Source organism: Osmia lignaria, chromosome 15, assembly GCF_051020975.1.
Source record: "Osmia lignaria lignaria isolate PbOS001 chromosome 15, iyOsmLign1, whole genome shotgun sequence".
In the NCBI taxonomy this organism is placed as follows: Eukaryota; Metazoa; Arthropoda; class Insecta; order Hymenoptera; family Megachilidae; genus Osmia; species Osmia lignaria.
Window position 1 is genome coordinate 9,533,340 of NC_135046.1, and position 17,948 is coordinate 9,551,287.

The 17,948-nt window shown below is 34.9% G+C and overlaps 1 protein-coding gene across 5 annotated transcripts in view; it reads left to right on the forward strand.

Annotated features, from left to right (window-relative positions):
- Sytbeta (Synaptotagmin beta) overlaps nt 1–17,948 on the forward strand; it is a 113,747-nt gene that overhangs the window by 76,532 nt on the left and 19,267 nt on the right. The gene's annotated exons all lie outside the window — the stretch shown is intronic.

Sequence of the window (17,948 nt, forward strand, 5' to 3'; positions counted from 1 at the left end):
GTGAAAAATTTGAAAAAACTAGAAAAAGTAGATAAGTGAGGAAAGATGAAGAACCTGGTGTTTCAATTCGTTAATATTTCTTTATTATAATTCAAAATGAAATTATGCACTGATTTTCCAAATTCCAATATATTTCAAGATCAACACACGAACTGTAATAATGTTCTCTTGAACGTTAATTTACTTAGATTGTTTGATGGTCGAAAGAATAAACGTCAATTATAGCTTACTCGCCTCTGATGAAGTGAGTCCATCTACTGTCAACACGCTTCCAGCCGTTCTAAACTGTGCTGTGTATTTACCGGACTATTTGTATTAGGGTTAATAGCATCCGTCGTTTGTCTTAGTAATTACCTTTATTCTTTACCCGGAACACACGGATATCGCCTTATATCTATGGCTGGACAATCGTGTAATTTTAACGTGAAATTTAACTTGATCCTTTCGTAACCTTTTAACCTTTTTGAATCGAAAACTCAATAAGAAGTTAAATTTCATTATAAAAAAAGTGTATGCAATTTTCTGCAATTCAGTATTCTTCAATGCCAAGATAGTGGAGATGGTTCTCGTAGTTTAATCAGAAATGGTTAAATTTCGCATAGTCAATTCGTCGAAGGAAATGGATCTAACCCGATCTAATTAACATTTATATCCGTTCCAATTAAGAGAAATTGAATTATCATGCGGATGCTGTAAGAGCATCAATTAATTCCGTAATGTGTATTCCGCAACTATTCAAAATGCTATTAGTGTCCACTTTCAACTGTACAGCGTGTTAATTATCTAATAGCAGATATTGGTTAATTAGCAGAAAATGTATTGCTTCTACCGTTATGATTCTGTTTTAATCTCGTTGTCTTTTCACGCTTATTTCCGTGAAATTCACATACAAGCAATTAATGCCTATTCTATGTTAGATAATCGATCAATTGTCTACAATATTTAATGCTTTCTTTAATTATTTGCCGTGAAGCCTTTCTGCATTTTCTAACTTTTCTAGTTTATACAGCTTTTTCTAGAGATTTTCTTTTTCTTTAACTTTCTTACCTTTTTTAGTGGTTCTGAACTCTTATCTCTTTTACTTCTTCTGACTTCTTACCTTTGCTACATTACCTTATCTTTAGATACATAGAACGGTCGTTAGGCGCTCCTTGTCTTTAACGTACCTCCTTCTTACATCCTTATCCAGGTTCTTCATTTCTCCTCACTGATCTCCTTTTCCTATTCTTTTCAAATTTTTCACCTTCCCCAGTTTTTCTCCCATTTTTAACTTTTCTGTCCTTTTAGCTTGCTAGCTTTCTGCATAATTTAAATCATTTTTATTATATCATTAAAGATTATCAAAACGGATAACTATCCTACGAATTTTAAGGGACAGTATATATTATCTCCGTTTTCTGAAAATTACCTAAAGCAAATATTTGAAATTTTGAAATTTGCCCATCAACAATGGCTTTTTGACTCATTACCGAAAGATACGTGCGCTGAACAGGCTCCTACGAACTCCTCATTTTCTGCATGACAGCTAATTGATATGCAGCCTCGCCGCGAGTAAAATCTACATTAGCTGCAAAATATGCAGCAAATAAATAATAACTCTAAAATAACAAAAAAATTGGAAAAAATTTCATGATGAAAAATGATGCATTAGCTGGTGCTCCATTCGATGCTATTTAATTTTTCTTCAAGTTTAAATGATAAGCAATAAAAAAATTGATTAAGAAGATAAACTAGAAATCTTTCGAAGTGTGCTGTGATAAAGTAGGAATCTTCTATGTCCTCTCCATCTACAGGCGAACCATCAGACTCATATAGCAATTCTCAAAAGATAAAGTAGAGAATAGAAATCTACTATGGGAAAAAGATATACCTACTGTAGGTAACGTAAGCATAATTTAGTTCTATTAGTAACAGCGGTTTACTGCTAGGTGGCCATAGCTGATAAGAGGTAAAATCACCCTCTGTTGCATCGGTGAATTAACCCTTGAAGCATCGACTGCAGCGAAGTGTAAAAGATGCACATTTTGAAAAGAAAAGCAATTTTCTGTTTCATTGCCTTTTCCATTTACCACCAGATGGTGATATCACTATCATTTTTTAAACGCGCGTTCATGTAAAAATGAAGTATGAATAATATTTTTTATTCAACAAATTAATTTACTATTTCCCATATATAATATTGAATTTTGAAAACAAATCGAACAGTACTTCAGGAATTGCTTCTGATATATTTGTTGCCGCTAATCCACGGAAATGTAAAATAATGAATTAATTAAGACTCGTTTGTGACTTTTGACCTTTTATTTGTGCGCTTTTCGATCCTATAAAGTGAATTAATTGGCTCCAATCGGAAAAACGACTCGATCAAACAATTGCCGCGAAGGAAAGAATGAAACGATTGGAAAAATACAAAGCGAACCCCTATCTTTCGCATGGATTTCAAATTCACCCCGTTCGATGCGTAATTTAACGAAGCTCGTCGTTATCTCCATTATCGTGTCTACCTGGACGCGCGCAGATATAGAATCTCCCCATTCCGACTGGGAACATAGAATCCGGAATGTGGATCGATACAGCACTCTACAACGACCGATTGATATTGTGCCTTCGAATCGCAAAAGATTCGCAAGATCCTTTTTATTTTATTTTCCGCGTGTGTCGATGAGATTCGCAAATTTTCATTAGAGGAAAAGTAGCAAAGTCGGAGTTGCTCGGCAAATATCCCAAAAATTTCAGCTTCGAGTTAAAAGAAATCTAAAGTTGAATTTATTTCAAGGATAACGTGATCAGAACCTACTTCTTCGAGCTTATGCTCTGTTCCATTACCCGCAAACTTCAGCAAAGTTCTCCTTTACTCTTTTTTAACAAATCTCAACTTAGGGAAGAATGAAAGCAACTATCCGCTGTACGTTCTGCGGAACCGGTACGATTGACCGATCCTTTGCCGTCTCTGGAGAAAAGTTCAAAGACAAAATTAAACTCTCTCGGGAAGCATCATTGAAACTTCTGTAAAAGAAAATTAAGGCGTTGCAAAAAGCAAATTCTGACGTTTACGAGACAAATTGAAGATATAAAAAGAAACTGAAGACTTCTTGAAGATAACATTAAGACATTTTAAAATGGAAAAATTAAAGCTCTTCGAGCACAAAATTTAAGAACTTCTCGAAGATATCATTAAAGACTTTCGAGAACAAAAATGGAGACTTGAAAACGAGAAAAGAAAATTAAGTCGTATTAAGTGAAATCAATTTTCCTACGTGTATATCATCGCAAGAATGATGTATCGATAACATGATCTTTAGGTAGCACGTAAAGTAGCCATTCCATCGAAAGTAATCAAATTTTCTGCTTTACGTAAAAGCTCAGGTGAATGCATAATGTGCGTGCAACTCGACCATCTATCAAAAAGACTATCCGGTCGCGGAAGATGCACCCTCTCGTTATTGACATCGAGCCATCGCGAAAACTGCACTATTTACCGATCCTACGGTCGACAAGTCCCGTGGAAAACAACTTCTGCCCCTCAGCTCTTCGATCCATGATGAAAAGTTGAAAATATAATTTATACATATAGATATACGAGATGTTGATCGTTCGAAATTGAGGACTTTGCAGCTAAAGGGATGCAGCTTCATTTTTAGTAACTTGAAGTAACGAGAATAAAATGTTTACAAAATTATTGCTTTAACTTAACGTTGAAAGGGGAAGACTAGTTGAAAAACATCTATTTTCACACAGAAAACAATGGAAAATTAATGGAAATTTTTCTTCTCGTGTTTCATTATTGTTCAAGTGAAAACAGATTCACAGCTTCCGCGTTGAAAAATCGTTTCGACTTGTCGTTTTCTATGATAAGTGGCTGGCAAAATTGGTAATAACTTGGAGGAAATTTGCGGCTCGGGTTATCCCTGTAATTCCAAGCGGAATTTAATAACTTGATCGTCGTAAACGAAGATAGAACGAGTCGAAGACACGACCTTGTCGTATAGTTTCCCTCTAGGCAAAGACAAATGACTCGATACCTTGACCTTCGATTATCTTTTCTACTTCATAAAATAAAAAGAAAAATTGTATTCAACCCTCTACGCACTCCTGTAACTTTGAGGTAACGTATCACAGTTGCAGTGCAAATTATTTATCAGTGTGGAACAAATTATTGATATACGGGTAAAAATTAACATGATCTTATATCAAGACGTTCATAATCAAAGATGTCGAGGGTGAAATAAGCTAGGGCTATGAGAACCTACCCGTCTGACTCGAGGATTTTTGCTCTTTGCCAGTCAATTCAAAGCTTCAAAAGAGGGAACGTTCAATTAAACATATATATATATTTTCCTTTCATTTTTATTATCACCCTGCTTCCCAAAACCAACACAAAACATCAGTTTCAGCCACTTTTCTCCCAAATTTTTTAATGTTAACACTTGAACTACCAATGTTTGATACACGCTTATTAAGTTGAAAATAATGTGGAACATTCAATAAATAAAGGATGAAACATAATTCGATATATACATCTATTCTTTATCTCGACAATAGCCAATGTACATTCCAACAAAAATACCGCGATAAAATACTATATTTTAAAATAAGAAACTTGAAACCAGTCATTTTGACTGGTTTGGTAATTCAAGTGCTAATATCTAGAAAACAAAGACGCGAACTATATTTCTTTATTTTCGATTTTCTCCTACCTGAGCGAAAAGAGATGCAAGTAACGTTTTTTTTTTTTTAATTTTGCAAATAAGGACAGAATGGTAAAACCGCTATACATAACGTAAATTGAATAACGAGTGTAGCTTGCATCCTTTTGGTTCTAAGTGCCTGAAATTAAAGTCACGGGAAATGCTTGCATACCTATGTATCAAAAGCTTCAATATATGACGCTTTGTTAGAAATTTTCAAAGAAAGTATGATTAATGAGATTTGTAGAAGAAATTGGTTCTAAAGAAATAATTTAACAGGATTGAAATTTTTGATTAAATCCAGAATTTTCATGGAAGCTTACAGCCGAATTTGAAAAATTGAATTAGAATATAAATTGATTAATTTCATGGAATAAAGAATAGAGAAACTCGGGAATGTTATAAATATTATTTATCAACGTGTAACGATTTCGTGGCACGAAATGAAAATTATGCTAATATCGGTTGCAGAATCACCAATAAGGTCGGTCATAAATTAATGAACGTAGAAACGTAATTAAACGGGCACTAGGACCACCTCGGTAACGTAGGATTAACTGAAAAACTTTAAACAAAAATAAATGTATTTATAGCTGGGGATGAAAACAAGGGATACGAGCGAAGATGTTTGCGAACAAAATTGAAATTAATCGAGATGATCCTTTTTGAAAAACAATATATCTTTCCGAGTTATTGTACAAATTATATTTCGAGATGAATTTCATATATCATCGTAAAGAAAAACAGTGATCGCTACAATTAATTTAACATAATCTCAAAATTACTCGCAGTGTTATATTTCTGCGGCTAACTATAGCACAGATGATCCTTCTATTCATGACTATCATTGGATAGTTTATCTATCTTCAGTTTATCTTTATTTGCAATAAGAGATTATAGAAGTTTCTTCAAAGAAAATAATTAGAAAAATGTGTTTAAGAATGAATCCTTTGAGAGATCTGAAAATTATTCGTCGAAGTTGCCGTACAAACGAGTAGCATTTCGTATTTACATTTCGTCTTTAACAGATTACGCGAAACGATAAAATTTGTTAAAGTAATGCTACGTAAGCAGGTTTGCGACAACGGAAGGTGCTCGCTTGGAACCTTTCGAAGAGAATTAAGCGTAACCCTAGGAGATTTGTTTAAAAGGTTTCGCGACATTGAAAGACACTCGTGTTTGAAGTGAATCGCGTGCAATTTCTCTCGACGATTCTATTGTTCAATCCATTACTCGATTGACGATTCGCGGGCGAGTTTCGACGACGTTTGTATATGCTGAAAGAAATCGGATTTCTCTCTGTACGAGTGCTTTATGTACTCCTCTCCTGACTGGATCTTTCCAACTTGTAGTGCGTCAACCAACAACCTTCCGTATCTTCGCGTGGTAATTGAAGCGATTCTTTCAACGCTTTTTTTCAATCTAGTCGTTGTTTTTCTTTCGATGTGTTAGAAGCACCATTGGAAAGATCGAAGAACAAGCAAGGATCAGGAGGAAACTAGGGAGTGGAAAACACCGAAGTCATAGTAGTGAGCAAACACATAGACGAAACTGTAGAATGACTTACATAAACGTCTATTTACGACTGGCTGGCACGCAGAAGGGAAAACGCAAGTAAAGTAAAGGAAGGGGGGTGGAAAAGTTAAGGGAAAAAATCATGGGGTGACAAAAAAGGGAACGAAGTAGATAAAAAAGTAAAACAAGGGTACCTGAAAAATTTAATTTCGTCATTTATTATTTGTACCTTTCTGTATTTATAAAATAGGATAGACTATATAGATTCTCAATATCTTTTGAATTTAATCCTTTTACGTAGCCTTTACCCATAATAATTGCTCTATATAAATATATATCAGCTAATAACACACTCGAAATTTGAATAAATATTTGTATTTTAGAGAAAGCGCCAATTTTTCGAAAAAATCGATATCTCAAGAACCGTTCATTTCTGGCAAAAATGATTATGATATTCGTGAATGGCATGAAAATCTACGTCGAATTGATATATCTATTTATGGTTTTGCGACTTTCGCTGAAAGGAACTACATCCCAATAAAAATAATTAGCGTAAGGCGTAAGGGATTACTTTGGGGGTGAGAACATTATAATTCCAGAATAAATGAGAAATGAATTTTTCTATAGACCGCGTATGTTTAACATAGAACGTAATGCTTTTGAGCAATGAAGAAGGTCGAAGAAAACGTGGAAATGTGGAGAGGGAATAAGGGTTGCGAAGAATTCCAGGAGCGTATCGAAGGGGAGAGTAACCTGTTGCGGCGCACGCATACTCGTTCTCTCTTTCTTCGTCCCTCACAGCTGAACCATTGCACGTATACACGATAACGCACACAGTGAACCGTATCAAACGCTTCTATACTTGTAACGACATCCTTGTCACGCGTTAACTGATCGTGCTATGTTTCTCTCTGTCTTGCTCGTTGGCTAGCAGCATGCTCCGTTCACCCTACCAACGGGACCAACCACCACCTCCTTTCTGGATACCATCCACGAATCGCCGTTTTCTGGTGGCACACGAACCCCGGCGTACGGAGCGTGTACACGTCGAGTGTAGTTTAGTCGTAGCCAGGCCACTACGCCAGCAAAGTCGACGACAGATTATATCAGAGAAAAGTGGCGAACGTATCGTAAAGTACAAGTGAATTCGAATATCGTCGAAGGGGATGCTTTCTGCTCACTAGAAGTGACCACCGATACTTTACACGCTGGTTGATGACCTAACCCTGGCCAACTGACCTGGTAAATTGTTTATCAGTAGTAGACTAACGATACCGGGACGTAGTTCGATTATGTTCGAGGAAATACCGCGACAAAGTATTATACGTCGGTGTTTGGTCAGACAGTGTGATTCCTTGAATCAGACCCGTTTAACTGAAACGTTGTTCCCTTCAAAAGGATTCTTTCCTCGTTTGTTGGCTTCACTTTTACTTACAATAATTACATTCCCGTTGCTTATTGTTTCGTTATCGACACGTTCTTCGGTGTCGAAGTTTCTTTATCGTTCAATGAAACAGACGTTTCCGAACGATGATAGACTGCCCTTTTTGAACGCGTGAGCTTTTATCAGGATTACTGAACGAAAGATGGTATCGACGGAATGCGTTTGTAATTGTACAGCAGGCGGCTCAATTGTGTTCTCCGATGCAGAGAGTTGGGTCAAAGAAATACAGGTCAATCGTATTCGTCCATTAAACAAACGCATAGGAACACTAAAGGAAAATTAATTAGGTGTATTTCACTTATATTCTGCAAAATTTTTAATTCGACTTAAGACACCGGGAATTATTTGTATTCTTCTCTGAAAACGCACAAAACGTTGTTCCTGATCCTTTTAGAAAATTTGTATTCTAGAATAGGATTGACTGAAGTAAAAAGAGCAGCATTCTACGTTATCCGAGAATATCTCTTCCGCTTCTATTGTGATCCTGTACCGATTGCTTTTCCTTTCGGAACGTTTCACGACCTCGAACATTGATCTCTCGGTCTACGAGGGTAATTGTTAAGGAACCCGTACACAGATGCTAGGGATGACTTTAGCAGGGAGGGCACGAGAACAAGAGCAACAATTAGGGTAAATATCGATTCTGACCCAGGTGGTCCGATCGGCCTCATAGCTCTCTTTGCACTCTCGCAGGAAAACAATTCAGCATTGTTTGACGTTCGTGTCTTTTACTCGTCCAATTCCGCGCTTGTCTCTAGGGATGAATCAGTTTTTCTTTTCTTTTTTTCATTGAATTTATGGCGACTCGCGATACGTTATACAAATTGTAGTTTCTGTTACAAGAAGGGGAAATATATTACGTTGTTTTGTTGATTTATTTGGATTTTCTTTCTGCTCAGAGTTGTAGTAATGTTTCAACGTTATTATGTTCACTTTGAGTTACTACATATATCTCAAAGGTGATACATATGCAATTATGATTTTTAGAAATAAGTAAGGCACTCGTTTCAACAAAATTGAAACTTGCTATATTTTTTCCAAATTTAATGTATTTTTAGAAATTCTGGTACTATAATTAACAAAAAATAAAATAATAATATTAACGATTACCAAATATACGTAATACGACACAATTATAATTTAGAAGAATAAGTATGGCAGAAAAGTCTTGTAAAGTTTCTTTCTAGTTTTAGTTGTTAATGACGAAAATCACGAAGAACCGTCGAGTTTTCTCACTGAAAGTTTCTGCCAACAATAAATTAAACAAAGAGCGACGACTTTTTAGACAAACTTTCTATTCAAACATTTATTACAGTTTTTTCTGTTGCTGAAAATAAAGTTCATCGCATATACAAAAGTTAGATAATTTCGAAATACAAATTGCTACTAATTTTATATTCTCGCATAATTTTCAACGTTAAAAGTAAAAGTTATAAAGTACCATTGTTAGGATAGATACGTAGAAAGGTTGTTCAATATGGATGACCTCAATTACGTTATTATTAGGTCGCTGCACATGAAATGTTGTTTCACTGAAGTTTCAACTTCATGTACTTTCTGATAGTAAACACTGCTGAATAATCAATTGTTATCGACCACATGAAAGAAAATGATATTTCATGTAATAATGGAATAATGAAATTCGTTAACTGTTAAAACAAATGCTAAGAACTGAAACCAGTGTAAAAGTTATTTCGATTAAATACACATCATATTCCAGAAAAAAAATATATAGTTTCAAAAATTTATCTTAAAAAACATTTCATATGCACCTATCTAAAATATTTCACCTCTCGTTTTAATTTCGCAAATAATTCAACCCTTTAATTGTTCCCGCGTAAAAAACGCCATTAAAGTAGCTTATCGTACCGAATCAATACCGCCACAGTTAAAAGCAAGGAAAAGGGGGATATGAGTATACGAAGACATGAACTGCGTCCTTTGCAAATGAACTAGAATTCAGCGGGGGTCGTCTTGGATAATTAAGAAATTTTCAAAGTTTCTTGGGAAAGTGTATCCGGAGGATGCAAGTGATATCCTTTATCAGAGACAAGTTTCGAAAAACAAACCTATTGTTCCATCGTATTTCTCGTGAATTTACCTTAATACATTTCGTACAATTTACTGCAGCTTTGAATAAAGATTTAAGAAAATTGATTCCATGTCAAAGTTATCAGATTAAATATCTAGAGACTTGGTTGGAAAAATTTAATCTTTCTCGATTCCACAAAAGGAAATGCAAATGTAACTAAACGAATATGTTTCTCCTTCAAGAATTTTCTTGGAAAAGAAATGAAAACTTGTTAGATCTCAGAATCCAGGTAAAATACACGCATTTCCTCGCGTTCAAGGTGCACCTAAGATCCTGCTAGAGTTAATTTAATCCTGGCCTTTGGAAAACGCAGGATACTCGTGGCCCAAGGTTGTCAGCTGATTTCAAAATTCCTCGTTGAACCTGGATGTCTCGGAATAAAGATCGATGATAAACTTGCGTCGTATCAAAGATCTGCTGTCCTTGCCGAGTTAACTGGCGAGGTTCGTTAAGTTAATTAAGATATTTTGTTTCAAAGTTTCGCGAGATGCACAAAAGCGACTCGTAGAAAGTTAATCCATCAACAATTTGACGACCTTCGTTTCACGCAGACGACGAAGACGAAGCCTTCTTCGAGTCCTTCGTACTTTATTTTACGACTAGGGATGGTTGGGTGGCTACGAGTAGATTTTTACGAAATTCTAAGTTTACTTGTTGAAGTAGGATCATTTTTATTTAATCCGACGGAAATGAGAAATATTGAAGATCGTTTGTGTTTCCACATGATTCGTTTTCTCTTCCCTTTGATTTTACTCGCTTCAGGTATTGGTTTTATCGGAAAAGATTGCATTGAATAAGAGGCAGGTTTTTTTAAGTTACGTATCAGTAACTTAAAATAATATATGTATATTATTTTTGCAATTTCCAAAGGTTGGTTTTACTTTTCTATCATTTCCATAGATTATTACTCTTTACATACAATGTATACATCGCACTTTCTTTATTTGTATATTAGGAGGCTGGTTAAAAACACAAGAGAACAAAGCATAACAAAAATTAACAAGTACATGAAAGAATATAACGGGTTAATATCGAGACGGTACCGGAACGAAACAGTATATCGATAACACTGAGAATTCCTCTTCTAAATCAAAATTGATTTTCGTAAATACAAAAATTCGTGAAAAACTTGGTAGAAGCGAGTTTTGAATCTGGGTTAGCAAAGAAATTGAATAAACTTCAATAAAAATTTACACGCTAACTGTATAACAAACAAAAATATCAGATCCATTTTTGCATTTCAATTGAAATTTAAATTGCGTTCTTCAGCATTTTTGTCTTTTTTTTCAAAATCAAAGTAGCTTTTCATTAAACTTTTTATAGATTCGTAATAAAAAGCCGTGTGCAGTATGGTACACGATATCGTTTTATAAAAAATATTGAAAGTTAATTATTTTAACCCCTTCCGTTGATTTAACGTATAAAAGTATAAAAGCATTGCTTTCTGTTCATTCCTTTTTTAAATAATTACTCGCCTTCAAAATATGAAGTTAATGGAGACAAAGTAGAGTTTGAATTTTATGATATTTATCAGGGTCTTGTAGAGTCAGTTTAACCCTTTGACTACCGTTGACGTCGAAAGGCGCTTAGCAAGTTTGCGTTTGTAACACTTTTGGCACCTATAGGCGCTTAAACTAGTTTCAACTTTTATATTGATTTAATATAGTGAAATTCAGTGTTTTCATTATTTCAATCTACTTTCTCAAGAATGCACGCTTAACGAAAAATTTCGCCGTTCTCGGTGTAGGGTGCGACTGAATTCCTATCGTATGCTATGACTGGTACGTCTCAAAGTCCGTCGTAGTCAAAGGGTTAATGCATTTTCAATGAGATTCAGAATTTCAGCAAACATTAGTGTCAAGCAAACGAAACAATTTCCCAGGAAAATGGAGCTAGAGAGCCTCGATAACAATTTCGTTCACCTATCATTCAAACGCATAATCAGTTTGGAAGTCGATGCTTTTTCGAGTGTCCTCCGATAATCCTTCTTTCTAAAGACTCTATCGAATGGTTGGGACAGTTTAATGAACGAATTTCATTGATCGTTGTTTCCATCAGACAGTCGTTAGAATGGTCGTGTCACTGTGACAGTTTTCAACGTTGCTTTTCCCGAAGCTCGAGGATTTCTCGTTTGGAATTCGCAAGCCTACGTTAGCCAATTCTCTCGGGTCCGTATTCATCTGCAGTCGAGGGAAATCGGGGCGAATCCTTATCCTGACAATTCTCTGAAAATGTCACGGTACGCTATCAGATCCGACCATTTGATCTAATGATAATGGAAAGGGAGAAGGAACAACGTTTTTCTTTTTTATCGTTGCGCTGACCTTACCGTCAACGTTCACGTTAGTCCAGGTAATCGTCGAATTAACACGGTTGACTTTCAAAGAAGATCCTCGAAGGATATTAGAAGATCGAACACGCGTCGGGTGTTTAACGCGAGTCGCGAAAGAGAAAAGAAAGAGGAAGAAAAGGGTCCCATAGGACCCCAGCGTCCTTTGTTTTCGTCGAGTGGTCTTGGACACCTTCGTCAAGGTGCCAGGCAAATTGTCAGAGGTGCTGGGTGATGTCCTGGAGCTAGCATGCGGAGGAGGAGGTGGAAGTGGAAGTGGGAGCAACGAGGGTGGCGGGAAATCTGGGAACACTGCCAGCAGCAGGATAGGAGTTGTCACCGGAGTGGCAACTATAAGAGACAAATGGGCTCAAAGGGGTCACAGATCACCCCTTTCCTCCGTGGCGAACACAGACAGCGCTGATAGTACTACCTCGACCAGCTCGGAGGTTAGTATCTTTGATGGGATATGAAGAGAAAAACGACCATGGTTCATTCCTAATCGAAATTAATTACATTAATTAAATCGGTCAGGTGACTTACACTGATTGGTTTCTGGTATCGTCAATTGATTTATCATTCGAAACCACATTCTGAATAATTAGCAGTTTCTCAAATAGAATTTGTTTAAATCCTATTGAAAGTATCTTTTATTGTCTCGCTGCTTTTGTTAACCATGTAACCAATGAATTTTTCTATGGATACATGAGAAACCTTTTAACGCGTAAAAAGTGGTTACAATCCTTTAATTCAACGCTCTACTAATACAAGCTAGTATTAATTTATAAAAACAGAAGAAAAAGAGAGGAAGAGAGGAGATTTTTTTAAGGAATATTATTAAATTTTTATCACAGTTGATAGGAATACTCGATTCTATACGTTCAATTTTATTTTATGAAGTGAACATTATAATGTATTAATATTTTATGAATAAACGTCGCTTTTGTGCTGTAATTAGAAAAAAATTGAGGAGAAACAATGTTAAATATAAAATGGGGAATTAAGATATTAAGGTTTAAACGAATCATCATTTCAACGTTTGAGTTATCTGAAAGAAAAATATTCCACGTTAAAATTTATGGAAATTTATAAAAATATGGAAGTTTGAATTATATAAAATTAATTTGTTCATTTCCTGCAAAAAATATTCATAATTTTTACTCTTTTGGAAATGGGAAATGAATTGTTCCTCTTGTTTCCGGAATATGATGGTGGAATTCAAATTCATTTTTACTATTATAATGCTTTGAACACTAGTTCATAAATGAAATTCACAGTACAAAAATCAAAAACAAAAATTATCACAAAAGGAAAAGCAGGAATATTCATAAAAACATTCAATTATATTTTCCAATAACTAGGTTAAAGATTATTTAACGGCAAATATATAAGTAGTGGGATAAGGTCATAATTTGTCTCGTACCGTTAGAGAAACGCGTCTTAATACGAACAAAAATTGCATCAAATGAAGCGTGTAACATGCCAGTAGCATTTGCTGTTACACAGCGTTTTGGAATAATTAAACTAGCAATAATTAAACTGACAAAGTTAGAGATCCTAGCAAGAATCCTGAAAAATTATAAAACGGAACATCATGGAAGATACAAAAGGCTGGCAGAAAAACTGTTCATGGAAATGCGTGAAAAACATGTTTTACGATCTTCCTGGACTTCAAACAGCATCTTGAATAATGTTTCTTTTGTGATGCATTAAATTTACAAAATGGTTAAGGTTTGTTATTCCGTACTTTAATGAAGAACTTTTGTAATGGATTTACCTAGTTGTCAAAGGAAATAGGATTGTGTTTTATCCTGGATAGCAAAACAAGGAGATATCAACAATTTCATTTTCATGTTTATTTTTCAAATACTAGACTAGAATAAATAAATAGATTTTTATTTATTTACCTGAGGAGGCTGCACACAGTGGGTTTGATTTTGAATTGTACAGATTAAAAGGAATAATGAATGGTTTTTGATTACTTAACTTATGTTTACATGCGTTTGTTTTTTTAATTTAATAATTAATCTTTATCAGCACTCGGAATTTTTTGAGATCACTTGTAGTATAGTTGGAAAGTGGATTTTTCTACACGTGTTGAAACTTTTTCAATAATTTAATTGCTTCCTTGTCAATCTATGCTTGAAATATTACTACATATTTCCAAATGTACAAAGAAAAAATGAAATTTTAACAAGCAATATAATTTAGCTAACTGAGTGAGACCTTTAATTTAGCTAGGTACATCACGTTGGAATTAAAAGCTGAAATATAAGCTGTCTCTTTTTGCATCAAAGTAAAAATTTGATATTATGAGAAACTAAATTAAGAAGTCAATTTATTTTAATAAACTATAGAATGCTAATTAACAACTGATATATTCATGCATAAATGTATTAGAATTGCTCTATACTTTATTAAAGAGAAGTAATCAATTTGCTTCAGTATTTTTCAAAGTCCTATTTCCCTTTCATGAGAAATACACAACCTTATCTTTGGTTACACGCTCTATAATCCTCTGTGACCTAGATACTTTCATATTTCAAAAATTTCGATATTTTTCATATAACACTCCAGATAATTTGTAAGTTTTTAGTTTTATAACAAGTTAAATACAGTTTATATTTTTTATAAAATTGCTACTATATAAACGTTGAGAGTTGAGTTTTACATGCTTACTTCGCTAGGTCCTTTGAATCCATAATCCTTACACGCGGAATCAACAACTTTTCTATCGGTTTTCAAATAACCATTCAGAGGCAACGTTATCATTGAAATGGAAATATCCTGGTCGTTCTGAAAGCATTAATTACTCTTTCTACAGAAGCTGTTTTCATAAGAGTTGTTCCATACATTGGACCATCGGATAATTACATTAATTAACTTACCATTTGGCACGAATAATTGTAACGTCTAATACAGGGCATACGAAATTTCCCAAAGGGCAGCTCTTTATAGGGCTACTGTGTTCATAATGAAAAAGAGACCGTAGTCTTTATTTCAAAATAAGAATTTAGAACAAACTCTTTTTTAAAATTTTCCTTACTTTTTCAAACGTGTACTTAAGATAATAGTTGTCTCTTTTGCCACCTCCGTAAAAACTAAATTTTCTTTTCTCCTCTTTTCGAATGTTCTCTTAAAGATAAGAATAATTTTCTTTAAAGGAACTAAACTTTCTTCTCTCTTTTTCTTGATACTTCGAAGTTATATCTAAAGCGATAGTTACTTTATTCACGGTTAGGTTTAAAGAAGTTTGCGAATGAAATTTATTTCTCGTTACTCTTAACACTTTCCTCGGCCAGGCAATTTCTCGGCGAAGGTATTAGGTGAAATTGAAAAGCGATTCGATGGTATAATGAAGTCAGTGAGCTCGCGTTAATGGTTACTCACCACGCACAACTAGTGAACTTATTAAGGAGACTGATTTCGTAAGGGAAACGAGTGTAACAGTGAATTACCACTGATGATTAATACTCGTTATCAATAAAAATCGTCAAATTAATTTCGATAATTAGATGAACCTTTAAGAATTTGTTGTTACAGTGATACAATAATTCGTTAAATCTGCTTCAGTTACCTCATTTACTAATTGACCTTTCAATCACAATCAACATCATTTTCTATTATATTCAAGGTTTTCTTGTTAGTTTGCAATATTGATGTATAGAAGTTAGCCTTGCATCTGAAAATGATATTTCGATGATGAAAGAGTGAAGGAGAGTAAAAATAACGATGTATACGAGAACGATAACGAAGTCGGCGATATGATTTATTTCTCTTCTCCTTTTCGCACGGTAGTTGATATCTTCACCCTGTTTCCGGTGCCATTGGCATAACGAGTCGTTTATGTCGACGAATAAAACGCAGAAGTTGCTTTCTAAGAATAAGGAATAAGTATTTCTATCTAGGGTTAGAGATAAACTTGAATTATAAGTAATATTCTCGATTCTTACTTAGACTTATTATTTAATGCAAGACTTGTTGCTGTCGCTACTCTTTGGGAAATGAAATAGAAATTGGTTGTTCATATTATTCTTAAACTTAAGTGATTGAAATGAAAGAAGGTAGTTACTAAAAATTTATTTCGTTTCTGCGTAAACGAGACGAAAAAGTTAACGCGCTAACGAGCAATTAGCAACTTTACTTTCAACAGTTGGCGAAAAATTTCTTTCCCGCTCAATGTCTTAATTAAGAAACAGGTGTTTCACGACCGAGCAATTGGAAATATAATTGGCCGTCTGAAAGTGCTCGTTCCCATATGTATGTAAATTACTTTTGAGACACTCTGATAAAAATTAAATCCCTGATAACGAAGCTGAAGTTAGTCTGATCCAATATTTTTGCGACAAAGCTGAAATTGCTTTTTAATTGGCTGCTTTGCTTTTCGACCTTCGTGGTGTTACCTTTCACGTTTAAACCTATTCGCTTGTAAAAGAATCTGACAAAGTAGATGTAAGTACACAGGTTATTGTAAAAAAAAAAAATTACAGACTTCCAGGGTACATAGAACTCGTTAATTTGAATAAATAATTCCTGGTTAACGATTCGGACCGCGATTTGCATAGCAGTCCGCTAATTTACAAACAACGCAGTCGCATATGGGAGTGAATTTGTAGGCTGTCGATGTGTAAACATAGAGAAACGGCTGTGTAATTTGCGGGATCATGCGGAACAAACTAGTTTTGTGCTAATTAAGAAACATATCGGTCGCTCTTCGACCCCACTGATGACGGTTCATACATTAGAGGTGCAGCTCGACCCAGTGGTGAATTGAAAATTTATCACGCGGTTCCCATTATGCCGAATGTTTGCCATGTGCGTGTGTAATTCAGCTCAAGCCTACCAGCTTCGTGTCATCACGCAACTATTGTGTCTGGTTTATCGCGTCGGATAATTACGCATTCAAATCCGGATTATACCCTCCGTAGGCAACAAACGAAATCAGTTTGCGTTGCTACCACTAATCGTTGAACTCTGGCCCACTTTTCGGTCAAGAGTAACAACCACTCGACACTGATCTTCGCCACGTGTAAACGAACCGTCGCGTCGGAGCACGTTCATACGAATCGATCGAAATCAGATACAATGGCTTACGAAAGTATCCAAACTCGTGCAATTAAAACTTTCGTATCAAGGAAATACTTAGGCTGAAGTTTTAAACACGATGCTGCGAGACGTACAGTCAAGGAGACAAATATTCAGATACTCTTCAATACACACTTCCAATGAAATTTTTTTAAATGGAATTTTATAATTTGGTATACATCAATTGAAGCGTTTTTTTAATTTTTATAAGAAAGTATTAAAGCACCTGGGTCGAAAATTGATTAGTTCAAAAGATATCTCACAAGGAGAACTACCCAAGTGTTATACTTACTTATTAATGAAACTTTGCCAGCTTGTAGGGCTCGTCGAGCTGAACATGCCTATACCCCCTTTTGGGGGCAGACGGCTAATTATTTAAAAGATATTAATAATTAAAGTTAGTTACTACATACTTACATTGAGAAACATGACAGACTCACACATACAACTCGCAATCTAGAGATCCACGGTTCAAATCCTTGATTCCCAACATTTTTTTTTTTTTTTTTTTAATGATAATTTGTCTCTTTTTGAATAACTATTACATGAAAATTATCATTATAAAAAAAAAAAAAAATGTTGGGAATCAAGGATTTGAACCGTGGATCTCTAGATTGCGAGTTGTATGTGTAAGTCTGTCATGCTTCACAATGTAAGTAGTAACTAACTTTAATTATTAATATCTTTTAAACAATTAGTCGTCTGCCCACAAAACGGTGTATAGGCGTGTTCAGCGCGACGAGCTCTACAAGCTGGCAAAGTTTCATTAATAAGTGAGTGTAACACTTGGGTAGT